This window comes from Saccopteryx bilineata, chromosome 10 (assembly GCF_036850765.1).
Source record: "Saccopteryx bilineata isolate mSacBil1 chromosome 10, mSacBil1_pri_phased_curated, whole genome shotgun sequence".
Taxonomy (NCBI): Eukaryota; Metazoa; Chordata; class Mammalia; order Chiroptera; family Emballonuridae; genus Saccopteryx; species Saccopteryx bilineata.
The window spans coordinates 61,487,349-61,500,307 of NC_089499.1; the positions used below are offsets into that span (position 1 = coordinate 61,487,349).

Genomic DNA, 12,959 nt, shown 5'->3' on the forward strand with positions numbered 1-12,959 from the left:
CAGTCCTACTCTCCAGGGAAACAGAGCCCCAGCCTGGTTTTGCTCTTTATTGAGTCTATCTCTTTCTCCTAATGAGCACCCGGCACATAGCAGATGTATAATGTACTCAGTGAAGAAAGAAAAAAGGAAAAAAACTCACTAGATTATTTTCCTAAAGCCATTCTTCTTCAGGTCCCACCATGTCTACTAAGAACAAATGAGGTGATTAAAATTACATATTCAGTGCCCCAGAGCACACTAGACTCGCAGAAAAAGCATACTCAAGAAGAAGCTGAGACATGATTGCTCAAGAGCCAGCCATTCCATGTGCAATTTTCCTCTGATATTTCCTGGGCACTGTTACCAGGGTGGTAATGACTGTCTCATGTCATTATCTATCCACCAACAGTAAGAGAAGTTTTGAAGTCAAGATATTGTTTAAAACAGATGGAATGGTTTCTGTTGGACACTAACTACTGCTATAAACTTTAAAATAAATTTACATATTCAGAAAGCCATCTGATTGTGATCATTTATCTCAAGGCAAGTCTATCAGACTTGTTCTGGAATTTAAATCTTCTGGGGATTACACAGGAGGACACACCCTTGCAGGTGCTGTTGCAATGGTGGCATTCAGCTGGTTCGCACTGGTTTACACCAGTTGAGGAGAACTGATACCTATTTTTTTGTTGAGTTTGGCAAACTGGTTGTTAAAATGGCATGTGTAATTAAGTATATAGAAGAAGACATAGGTACTCAACTCATGGACCTGGGTTTTAAAGAGCATTTTATGAATTTGACTCCAATGGCAAGAGAAGTGAAGGCAAAAATTAATGAATGGGACTACATCAGACTAAGAAGTTTTTGCTCAGCAAGGGAAACTGATAACAAAATAAACAGAAAGCCAACTAAATGGGAAATGATATTTTCAAACAACAGCTCAGATAAGGGCCTAATATCCAAAATATACAAAGAACTCATAAAACTCAACAACAAACAAACAAACAATCCAATAAAAAAATGGGAAGAGGATATGAATAGACACTTCTCACAGGAAGAAAGACAAATGGCCAACAGATATATGAAAAGATGCTCATCTTCTTTAGCGATTAGAGAAATGCAAATCAAAACGGCAATGAGATACCACCTCACACCTGTTCGATTAGCTGTTATTAGCAAGTCAGGTAATAGCAAATGTTGGAGAGGCTGTGGAGAAAAAGGAACCCTCATACACTGTTGGTGGGAATGTAAAGTAGTACAACCATTATGGAAGAAAGTATGGTGGTTCCTCAAAAAACTGAAAATAGAACTACCTTATGACCCAGCAATCCCTCTACTGGGTATATATCCCCAAAACTCAGAAACATTGATACGTAAAGACACATGCAGCCCCATGTTTATTGCAGCATTGTTCACAGTGGCCAGGACATGGAAACAACCAAAAAGCCCATCAATAGATGACTGGATAAAGAAGATGTGGCACATATACACTATGGAATACTACTCAGCCATAAGAAATGATGACATCGGAACATTTACAGCAAAATGGTGGGATCTTGATAACATGATACGAAGCGAAATAAGTAAATCAGAAAAAACCAGGAACTGTATTATTCCATACGTAGGTGGGACATAATACTGAAACTAAGAGACATTGACAAGAGTGTGGTGGTTACGGGGGGGAGGGGGGAATGGGAGAGGGATAGGGGGTGGGGAGGGGCACAAAGAAAACAAGATAGAAGGTGACAGAGGACAATCTGACTTTGGGTGGTGGGTATGCAACATAATTGAACGACAAGATAACCTGGACTTGTTATCTTTGAATATATGTATCCTGATTTATTGATGTCACCCCATTAAAAAAATAAAATTATAAAAAAAAAAAAAATGGCATGTGTAATCAGGGGTCTCTCTAAGGTGGGTGCCAGGGCAGCTGCCCAATGTGGAAATCACAACTTTACATTCCTTACTCTTTTTTAACATTCATCTGCCCAACAGTGTATTCTAAGTGCCTGTAGTAATGTTCACTTTGTCCATAGGTGAAAAAAGTTTGATGGAATTATGCTTGTAATATTTATTCATTTCATAAAATTCATTACAGGGGCTCCTTGGGTTATGACACAGTTCCATTCCTACAACAGTGATGTAACCTGAGTTTTGGTGTATGTTGAAATATACCCTAGCCTAAGTCACTTACCTATCCTAACAGTTGTAAAATCATCATCTAAAACATAAAAACACAACTAAGCCATAGAAAAAGGAAAAGGACATAAATATACTGTACTGTACACTGTATTGTAGTAATAGAAAAAATAAGTGTAAATAAATTCCTTACCTTTATTCCTGTGACTGGCTTGCACACTGGGAGGGGCATTGCAAGGTGGGAGAGAGTGGCCTATTGGGAGGAGGAAGCTGGAGAGGCAGGAGAACCTGCAGAAGGTGCTGGAGACACTGGGTCAGGTGAATCAGGATTGCCTAAGGCACATGCAGGAGATGCTGGAGATGATTCTACCTGCACTACAGGTGTTTCATCTCGAGAAGCAGCTGATGTAAAGGGTACAGGATCTGTTGCAGGCCTCTCTACCTTCTTAAAGAATTGTTCTAGACTAGTCTGGAAGGTTGATAACTTCTTTTAACCAAACTAGTTTGCCCATGTAATCCATAACTATGATGTTACTGATGGCGTAACCTGAAATACTCACATCTCAATTTCTTTTGAGTCGCGACCCACAGGTTGAGAACCGCTGTTTTAAGTTTTTATGGGAGTGAGCATCATAAACTCACAATGACGTATGTTGAGCTGTCCCAACCTGAGGACCCCCTGTATACCTCTGATGAAATATTACATTTTAATTCCCTCACATTTGTTACTTCAGTAAACAAACATATAACATAAAGAGAAAAAGTGCCAAACAACCAGGGGGTGACAAGCTGCCATTGGAGATATCTTAAATAATAGTTTTATTGTGTTTTGTCAGGTATTATTTAATATTTTTTCATTAATATTATAAAACTTTCTTATAACATAATCTAGGTTTGTGTACCTCTTTTATTGTTTTTATTTAAATATTAAATGCATGAAATAGTAAACTACCTTTTGGTATATCATTTTTTTATACTTAAAATGGTCATTAGGGCAGAGATCCAGTTGTTAAATTATTTGAGTCCCACCACTGTGTGGCTGTCATCTGAGATGTCTGAGGCCCTGTGGAGATGAGCTGTCCGCTTTTGTTCCATTGGGCCCTGGATCAGCCTTTGGGTCTATGCTCTCTGGGACATGGTCCTTCAACTTTTCTTTAACTCTTGTGAGCCACTCCAAAATTTTTTATTTTTTAGCTTAATTTAACCCTAGTTCATTTCTTTTGCACATCGCCCAAGAACCCTGTTACATTTTCCCACCTCTTTACTAGACCCAGAAGTAAAGACTTCTACATTGTAGTACTTCTCAAGACTAGGGAGTAATGCTTTAAGTTTCAGAACTGCAGCTAAAGGAATGTGCTACATTTAACCAATAGAAATGCCCAAACTAAATGGTTGCTTCCACCTGTTGCTTTGGATTTACCCAGGCCATGCCCCTTTCTAGCCATGCCCCTAGTGTATCTCTAGCACACCTTCCCCAATCCTTCTTCATTTTCCCTGTTGAGCTGTGAAGTGTGGTTTCCTTTTACATCCAATGATGCTTTAGCAAAATTCAAACAACTTTTTAAGCTCCACATCTCTAAAATATAACACTCTAGTCCCATGAACTCCCTCATTTCTCTCAAGCTTACCTGCCTCCACCTCATCCTTCCTCTTTCCCTCCTGTTAGAATAACAGACTTTTTCCTCATCAAGGCCACCTACCACTCCCACTTGTCTGTCTCTTATGACTTATCCTTTCAGTTGTCACAGCTAGCATTCATTGAGCCAGGGACAGTTCCAAACACTCTTTAAGAATTAACTCATTAAATCCTGACAACAGCCCAGTGAGGTAGGATGTATTAATGCAAATCAGGGAGATAAGGCTCAGAGAAGTTAATTAAATTGAGTAAGTTCAGTAAACATTTGGCCCAGACAATTTAACTCCTGAGCTTATGCTCTGAAATACTGATATTTTTCTGCCTCAATATTTTTAAACTTTCTTAACATTGTTCAAATGAGCACCCCCCCCAATATAATAAAATACAAATTTATGTGTATGTATTTGAGTGACAGACAGACACAGAGACAGGAAGGGAGGGAGAGGGTGAGAAGAATCAACTCATAGTTGCTTTCACATTAGTTGTGCATTGAGCTTCTTGCACAGAACTTGACCAGGGTCATGCCAGTATTTCCTTACTCAAGCCAGCATGCAACCTTGGACTTTTCATGCAGTGACTTTTGGGCTCAATCTGGCAAGCTTTGGGATCATGTGAATGATCCCCTCCCCACCTCAAGCCAGCAACCCCATGCTGATAAGCCTGTGCTCAGAGCTAGTGACCTTGACCTCAGGGTTTCGAACTGGTTACTCGACGTTTCTGGTCTATGACTTATCCACTGCACCACCACCAGTCAGGCAAGAATAAAAGTTTTTCTTGATTCTGCATCTTTCTGTGGCCTTTTTTCTTCACTTTCCAGTTTTCACTGAATCCACTGTAGTCTAGCTTCCACACTTCTGATCCCACCAAAGTGCCTCATTCTGATCATGAAGGGGTATTGCTATGCACAGAGCACCTCATAATTCTTTACTGAATTCATTCATCTGTTCACCAGATGGTTTTGAGCTCCCAATCTATCCCAGAAACTGTGAGATATGCTCTGGGTATACAGCAATGAATAAAACAGATAAGGTCCCTGCCGTCACATAGGTGAGATCCTCTCTTGCCTGCCAGGTCTAGGGGCCACTTTGGCCACTTCTCAGCTTTTCTTCTACTTAATGAATCTCTGCAGTACTCATCATGCCAACCATTTCCTCCTTGGAATTTGGGGCTGTCTTGGTTTCCAGGAAGCCTCTTACACCTGCTCTTTCTCTCTTTCCAGGACCACAGCTTCTCAATCACTTTGATAAGTTCCTTTTTTTCCCTCCTATTGACCCCTTAAATATTGGATTTCTTCAGAGTCCTATCATGGAGCACCTCAAAGTCAGTAAGCCCTAAACTCAAATTTTCCCTATCCCATTCACATCTTTCCATCCTTATCCCTTGTTCTTGTTAAAGGAGTGTATGTCACCCAATCCCCCTCTACCTTTCTGTGCCCATATGCTCATCCAGTGGTTAGAAAATTCAGATAGTGTTTTTCATCTGTAGAAGTTTAATTTGGGTCTTTTTTTTTTTTTTTACATCTTCTGTATCTCTACTTTACTTGTTAAATATGTGTAATAGTTATAATAACTGACTGATTGATTATTTCTCTTATTATGGATCATTGTGGACCATTATGGACCATGGTATCTTACTTATTTGTATGCCTGATCATCTTTGATTGGGTGCCAGGCATTGTGCATTTTATCTGTTGCACAGTAAATGTTTTTATATTTCTATAAGTCTTCCTGAGTTTTGTTCTGGCATGCAGTTAAGTAACATGGAAACAGTTTGAGGAAACAGTTTGATCCTTTCAAGTCTAGCTTTTTTGATAGATTAGGCAATATTCAGTCTCGGGATAATTATTCCCTAATACTGAGACAAAATCTTCCTGTTTGATCCACCCAATGCCATGAATTACAGGTTTTTCTAGTGTGGCTTGTAGGAATAAGTACTGCTCCGGGCTCTGTGGGAGCACCAGGTACTACTGTTCTCTCTGATTCTGTACAATGGTTCCTTCCCTGGCCTCACACATGTGCTGAGAGTACTTCATTGAAAACTGGAGGAGTAGTCGCTACAGGTTGCCAGGCTCCCTCTAGGTCAGCTCTCTCCTCTCTGCCCTGTCTATGAACTCAGCTAACCCAACCTCACCAGAATCTTAGCTCTGTCTCCTAAGTCAGGGAGATTGCTGAGCCCAACCTAGTTTCCCTTCACTGTAGCACAGTCTGGAAACTTTTTCGAGGCAGTAAGCTGGGACAATCAATTATAGGGTTCATCTCATGTGTTTCTTGTTTCACAGGGATCTCTGTTCTTTGTTGCCCACTGTCCAGTGTTTTGAAAGCCATTGTTTTATATATATTGCTGATGGTTGTTTCAGGCAGGAGGGTAAAACCAGGCTTGCTATGCTACACTGACCAGAAAAGGTCTTGCAATGAAATCTAACAGATCAACTTATCTTAAACATTTTCAATCCATTCTTCTCACTTCACCAGAGTCTTATTTGTCCTAAAATATTAATCTTTTTTAATTCCCATGCTTCAAGCCCTTTTATAGCTCCCCAATTATTTATAGAATAAAGTTTGAGCTGCTTAGCATGGCATATTTCATACCTTCATGATGTGGCCCCTTCCCATCCCTCTGCCACCCCACCCCCATCTCCCCGTATGTTCCATTGGCTCTACCCAAGTCAAGGTATTTATAGTCCTCTCCATCCCACTAATCAGCACTTTCCAGCACCTGTCTCCCTGTCTTTGCACATATTGTTTCTTCTGCCTGAAATATTCTTTCTTATCTTTTTTAACCTAGAATATCTTTTTAAGTATATACAAACTTTTCTCACCAAGCAGAATCTCTTTCCTGCCTTATTGTTCCTCTATGATCTCTGTATTATATACATTTGCTTATGTATCTATTTCCACTAATATATAGAACATCCTAAGAGGGTAAAAAATGTACTTTCAGCCCTGGCCAGACAGTGCAGTTGGTTAGAGCATCATCCCGATATGCAAAGGTTGTGGGTACAATGTTCAGTCAGGGCACACAGGAACAGGTTGATGTTTCTGTCTTTCTGTCTCTCCCTTCTTCTCTCTCTAAATTAATAAATACATTTAAAAAAAAAAAGAATGAGCTTTCTTGCCTGACCTGTGGCAATGCAGTGGATAGAGCCTTGACTTGGAATGCTGAGGCCACCAGTTCAAAACTCTGGACTTGTCTTGTCAAGGCACATATGACAAGCAAGCAATAGGCAACTAAATTGAAGCAACTATGAGTTGATATTTCTTGCTCTCTTTCCTTCTTTGTAAAATCAGTAAATAAAATCTTTTTTAAAAATGAACTTTCTTTATATGCCTGGTGTTAAATTCATCTAATGAGCGACTATTCCCCGAGCTCTCCACCGTGCCCAGGCACTGTTCTATGTCCTGGAGACTCAACATTGAACAAGACAGAGTTCTTGCACTCAGGGATTGTCCTTGGGGGTGAAAGAAGCAGTTAATAAATATAGAAAAGTATACAAATTTACAGAACAGAAAAGTTAGAATGTGGTGACAGTCACCCAGGGAACAGAGATAATATTAGCTTGGAACAGGGTGAGGGAGCAGAAAGAGGAGAGGACTGGATCCACTTGAGATACGTTTCTGTAGTAAAGTCAGTGGGGTCTGTACATGGCTTTCTAGGGGGCAAAAAGGAAAAAAGAGAAAAAAGATGACTTTTATATTATAGATTACTTTTATATCATAAATTTATGTATAGATACATAAATTTATAGATAAACTTATGTATGAATAAGCTCCTTGACAGTTAAAAAGTAGTTTTTAAAAGATGAACCTATGGGTTTGATTTAGAAGCCAACTGGCTAATTATTCTAGGAATATTTGCCTTATACAAACTAGTCACCAGAGAATAGTAAACATTCAGCAAAATGGGTGAAGGTGGTCAAAATGTACAAACTTTCAGTCATAAAATAAATAAGTCCTGCAGATATAATGTGTAGTATAGTGATTATAGTTAATAACACTGTATCACATATTTGTAAGGTGCTAGAAGAGATCTTAAAATTACTCATCATAAAATTTTATAACTATGTGTGGTGCCAGATGTGAACTACACTTATTGTGGTGATCATTTTGCCATACATACATACAGTGGCACCTTGAGATACGAGCAGACCAACATACGAATTTTTTAAGATACAAGCTGCGACTTGGTCCATATTTTTGTTTGAGATCTGAGCAAAATTCCGAGGTATGAGTCATGATTTGGGGAGCTGCCGCTAGTTGGTGAGTTGGTGCACAGATCCAGTATCGGCAGCACAACACCAGCATCTCATTTTCTCACGTGTTACCCACAGAATCAAGTCGAATCTCGTGTGCTGTACTTGTTCTTGCATCATTTTTGCATTTCTTACTAACATTTTTGTGTGCTATCATGAGGCCAAAGAAAGTGAGTGTAAAGGACAGTGGTAAGAGGAAGAAGAGAATGATGTCGATAAAAGTAAAGCAAGAAATAATAGAAAAACATGAGCATGGTGTATGAGTGATTGAACTGGCAAGGCTGTATGACCACAATACATCTACAATTTGTACCATCCTTAAACAAAAGGATGCCATCAAAAGCGCAAATCCAGTGAAAGGAACTATAATTCTGTCCCAATTAAGGACAAATATCCATGAAGAAATGGAGAAGCTTCTGCTGGTGTGGGTGAAAGAGAAAGAGCTGGCAGGAGATACAGTGACGGAGACTGTAATATGCAAAAAGGCACGTATTATTTATGGTGACTTGAAGAAGAAAGAACCATCAACCTCAAAAGAGGCGAAAGATTTAAGGTTTAAGGCAAGTCACGGCTGGTTTAAAAATTTCAAGAAGAGATCTGGCATCCACTCGGTGGTGAGGCATGGTGAAGCTGCGAGTGCTGACGTTAAGGCAGCTGAGGAGTACATCGCACGTTTTGCTTCGCTTATTGCAAAGGAAGGCTACATCCTCCAACAAGTGTTCAACTGTGATGAAACAGGATTGTTTTGGAATAAAATACCATGGAGGACTTTCATCACCGCAGAGGAGAAGAAGCTGCCAGGCCATAAACCCATGAAGGACCATCTGACCCTTGCATGGTGTGAAAATGCTAGCAGTGACTGTAAAGTAAAGCCACTGCTAGTGTCTCATTCTGAAAATCCTCGAGCCTTTAAGACTCACAAGATTCTTAAAGAAAAACTGCAGGTTATGCGGTGCGCCAATGCTAGGGCATGGGTTACACGGCAGTTTTTTATTGAATGGGTAAATCTCATCTTTGGTCCTGCAGTGAAGAAATATCTTCAAGAAAATAAACTCCCAATGAAAGCATTACTAATCCTTGATAATGCTCCAGCCCACCCACCTGGTCTTGAAGATGACATTCTCGATGAGTTCAAATTTGTGAAAGTCCTCTCCCTCCCACCCAACACAACTTCAATCTTGCAACCTGTGATTCAGCAGGTCATTTCCAACTTTAAAAAGCTTTACACAAAGCACTTGTAATGCCGTTGCTTTGAGGTGACTGAGAATACAATTCTAACCCTTCAAGAATTTTGGAAAGATCACTACAACATCGTGATATGTTTATGCATTATTGACTTGGCATGGCAACAGGTTACAAGAAGAACCTAGAACTTGGCATGGAAAAAGTTATGGCCTGATGTTGTTGCAGACAAGGACTTTGAAGGACTCAAACCAGAGACCAAGGTAGAAGCATTGGAGGAGATTGTGTCCTCGGAAAGTCGATGGGTCTGGAGGTAGATGAGGGCAATGTAAACAAGCTCATCAAGGAACATGAGGAGGAACTCTCAACTGAGGAGTTGAAGGAGCTACAGATGATGCAACATACAGAGCTTCTGCAAGAAATTAGTAGTGAGGAGGAGGTAGAGTCGGAGGAAGTGATTTCTACAAGTGAAATTAAAGACATGCTGGCAATGTGGGAGAAGCTTTCAAGTTTCATTGAAAAGAAACACCCAGAAAAAGTTTCAACTGGTCGTGCTCCAGCACTTTTTAATGACACTTGTCATATTTCCATAACATTTTAAAAGGCAGGCAAGCCTGACCGGGAGGTGGCGCAGTGGATAGAGCGTCGGACTGGGATGCAGAAGGACCCAGGTTCGAGACCCCGAGGTAGCCAGCTTGAGTGTAGACTCATCTGATTTGAGCAAAGGTCACCAACTTGGACCCAAGGTCGCTGGCTCAAGCAAGGGGTTACTCAGTCTGCTGAAGGCCCACAGTCAAGGCACATATGAGAAAGCAATCAATGAACAACTAAGGTGTTGCAACATGCAATGAAAAACTAATGATTGATGCTTCTCATCTCTCCATTCCGGTCTGTCTGTCCCTGTCTATCCCTCTCTGTTTCTGTAAAAAATAAATAAGAATTTAAAAAAATTAAAAGGCAGGCAAAAGCAAACCTCTTTGGATAGATTTTTATTCAAAAGTTCTGCAAGTGAAAGTGCCGAAAATGCAGCCAAAAAGGCAAAAACAGGTGATGCTTAAATGAAAAATACGTAATGTTAAGCTTAAGGTTAAGTTTAAGTTAAGAAAGTGCATTTTTTTACAATTAAGTTTTTGTGGTTTCATTTTAAGTAAAGAAAGTGCAGTTTTAGTTTTGTTTAAAGAAAATGCAGTTTTAGTTTACATTTAGTATTAAGAAAGTGCAATTTTAGTTTACGTGTCTACAGTGCCTGCATCCCTTCCTCCCTCCCTCCTCCTCCTCCGCCATTCACCTCCATTAGCTGCACTCATCCGTCTCCAAGGTAAGAATACAGTACTAAATAACACTTTTTCCTTTTATTTCATATATTTAGTTATGCATTGGTAAAGTATACATGTGTGTTTCTTAATTAAAAACATGTCTTTTTTCATAATTTAGGATGGTTTGGGGATGTTTCTCAGGGCTGGAATGAATTAAATCTATTTCAGTTATTTTAAATGGAAGAAATTTGTTTGATATACGAGTTGACTGACTTATTATGAGCTTGGTCACAGAACAAATTTAACTCGTATCTCAAGGTACCACTATATATAGAATCATTGTTATACACTAGAAATTAACATCAATTACATCTCAAAAATAATAAAGAATAATAATATTTAGGTTATGTCCCAGAGTTAGACTAATTTGGCTTTACTCTTACCTACTCTCTGAACTTATTCAAGTCATAAACTTCCCTAAGCCTCAGTTTTGTCATCTGTCACATGGAGATAATTCTAATATCTACAACTGAGTTGTTGTTTTTTTTTAATAATAAATTACGGTAAAGGTTTAAGGTACATAGTACTATGTCTAATATATAGTAAGTATTCAATAGAAAGGAGCTTATTTCAATTACTAGTGAAATAGTCAATTATTGTTTTGCTGTTGGTATTTAAGAAGAATATCATGGTTAAAATTTTTGTTCATATTCAGTGATTCTCTGTGAAATAAAGTTAGGTAATTCATGCTGTGATACAGTTTGCATTCTAGAAAATTTAATGCAGCTTTCAAAAATATATACAAAATAAAATCATCACAAAAAATATCTCCAACAGAATGAAAATTCTACAATTATTTATTTTCCTAAAGTGGCCCATTTTCAAATATCTCTAACATTGGGAGGCAAGCCCATCTGGTCAACCTTCTAGCTGAAGCAAGGAGGTTTGGTTCTCCTGAGCCTTTCCCCAGAAAGGTGGGTGGACCAGAAAAGCAGCAGGGAAGGAATAAACAAGGTCTGTCGCTAATTTCTTCAGAAATTAGGAGCAAATGAAATAAACACTAGTGAGCAAAATGAGAGAAAAGTAGAGTTTCAGAATAGAAGAGAGATGAGGAGAAGGAAAGAAAAGCAAGCAGGGTCCAGTGAAGGGCAGTGTATCAGAGACATCGCTCCAAAGGCAGGGAAGAACAGTGTCAGGCGATGGGTATTTTTAGACATACTGTGAAAGGGGAGACAAAGAGAAAATCGGCAGGAGGGTAATAGGAGAGTGGAGCTGGGCACTCCTCAAGAGCACTCATCTGTGCTCATAGTGTGAACATATTATCACAATAACCCTAAATGCTAAATTCTATTATTATCTCCATTCTACAGGGAAAGAAACAGACTCAGAGCCACATTAACTTCCCTTCACAGGCAGAGAGCAGCAAAGCAGGAATGTGAAACTGGTTCTGTTCCATCAGAGCTCCTTCTTGCCTCCTCCTACCGCACTGCCTCTCTAGTGCTTGCTAATGGGAGCAAAGCAGCAGATTCCAAAGAATCTGGGAAATGGGAGAAATGCAAACACGATGTACTAGTCAGATCTCACATCTGCTGTTCTCAAATAAAAATTGATTTAATTTAACCCTCTTTGTGTTTAATATTTTAAAAAAAAGTCTTGCAAAATGAGTAATCTTATACCATGGTAACAAAACATGAAGATTGTTAAGTCATTTTATGGAAGGGGGGTATATTTGCCAAAATCAAACTGAAAGTACTAGTTCAGACAATCACTCTAATTGTGTGAGAATGAGGGTTACTTAGTATGTCCTTACAGGTGATGATTTCTATTTCTGCTTAAGAATTAGCTTTTACTTTTTCAATGAAGTATTTTTTAATGAGTTTACTGTAACTAGAAAATATGACTCTAAATCTCTTGGAAAAGGAGAGTCATGACACTATAACTTTACATTTTCTCTGCTAATTATTTAAAACTACAATATTTCAGCTAAAATTTTATTATGAACATGGCTGTACATTGTTATTGGATGAGAAACTGGATCTACACTGCCATCTGTTGTGTAAGGATTGGGTGAAAAATAACTCACATAAACGGGGCTTGAGGAATGCAAAATACACAAATGAAAAGCCTGTATAACTTTGCTTTATGGACAATTAGGGCAGGGTAAAATATATGTTTACAGTTATATATTTCAAATTGTATTAGAAGCATGAGGAGGGATTGTGTATGTGTCATATGACATGAAGAAAATAGAGAATAGTGTAACAAAACTTGTGTCCACATCACCTATATTTAAAAAATGAATAGCCCCCCTTCTCCATGGAAGATCTGTTCCAAGACCCCTAGTGGATGCTTGAAACTGTGGATACTATTGAACTCTATATACACTATATATACAATGTTTTTTTCTACACACACATACCTACGTTAACGTTTAATGTACAAATTACACACAGTAAGAGATTAGCAACTATAGCAACTAACTCTAAAATAGAACATCTGATGACTGGGGCAGCTA

The 12,959-nt window shown here is 38.9% G+C and overlaps 1 non-coding gene across 1 annotated transcript; it reads left to right on the forward strand.

Moving 5' to 3' along the window:
- Nucleotides 1-217: 217 nt before the first annotated feature.
- On the forward strand, nt 218-466 carry LOC136314831 (small Cajal body-specific RNA 13). The gene has a single exon (XR_010727409.1). It is a non-coding gene; the product is annotated as a small Cajal body-specific RNA 13 (non-coding RNA).
- Nucleotides 467-12,959: the final 12,493 nt, after the last annotated feature.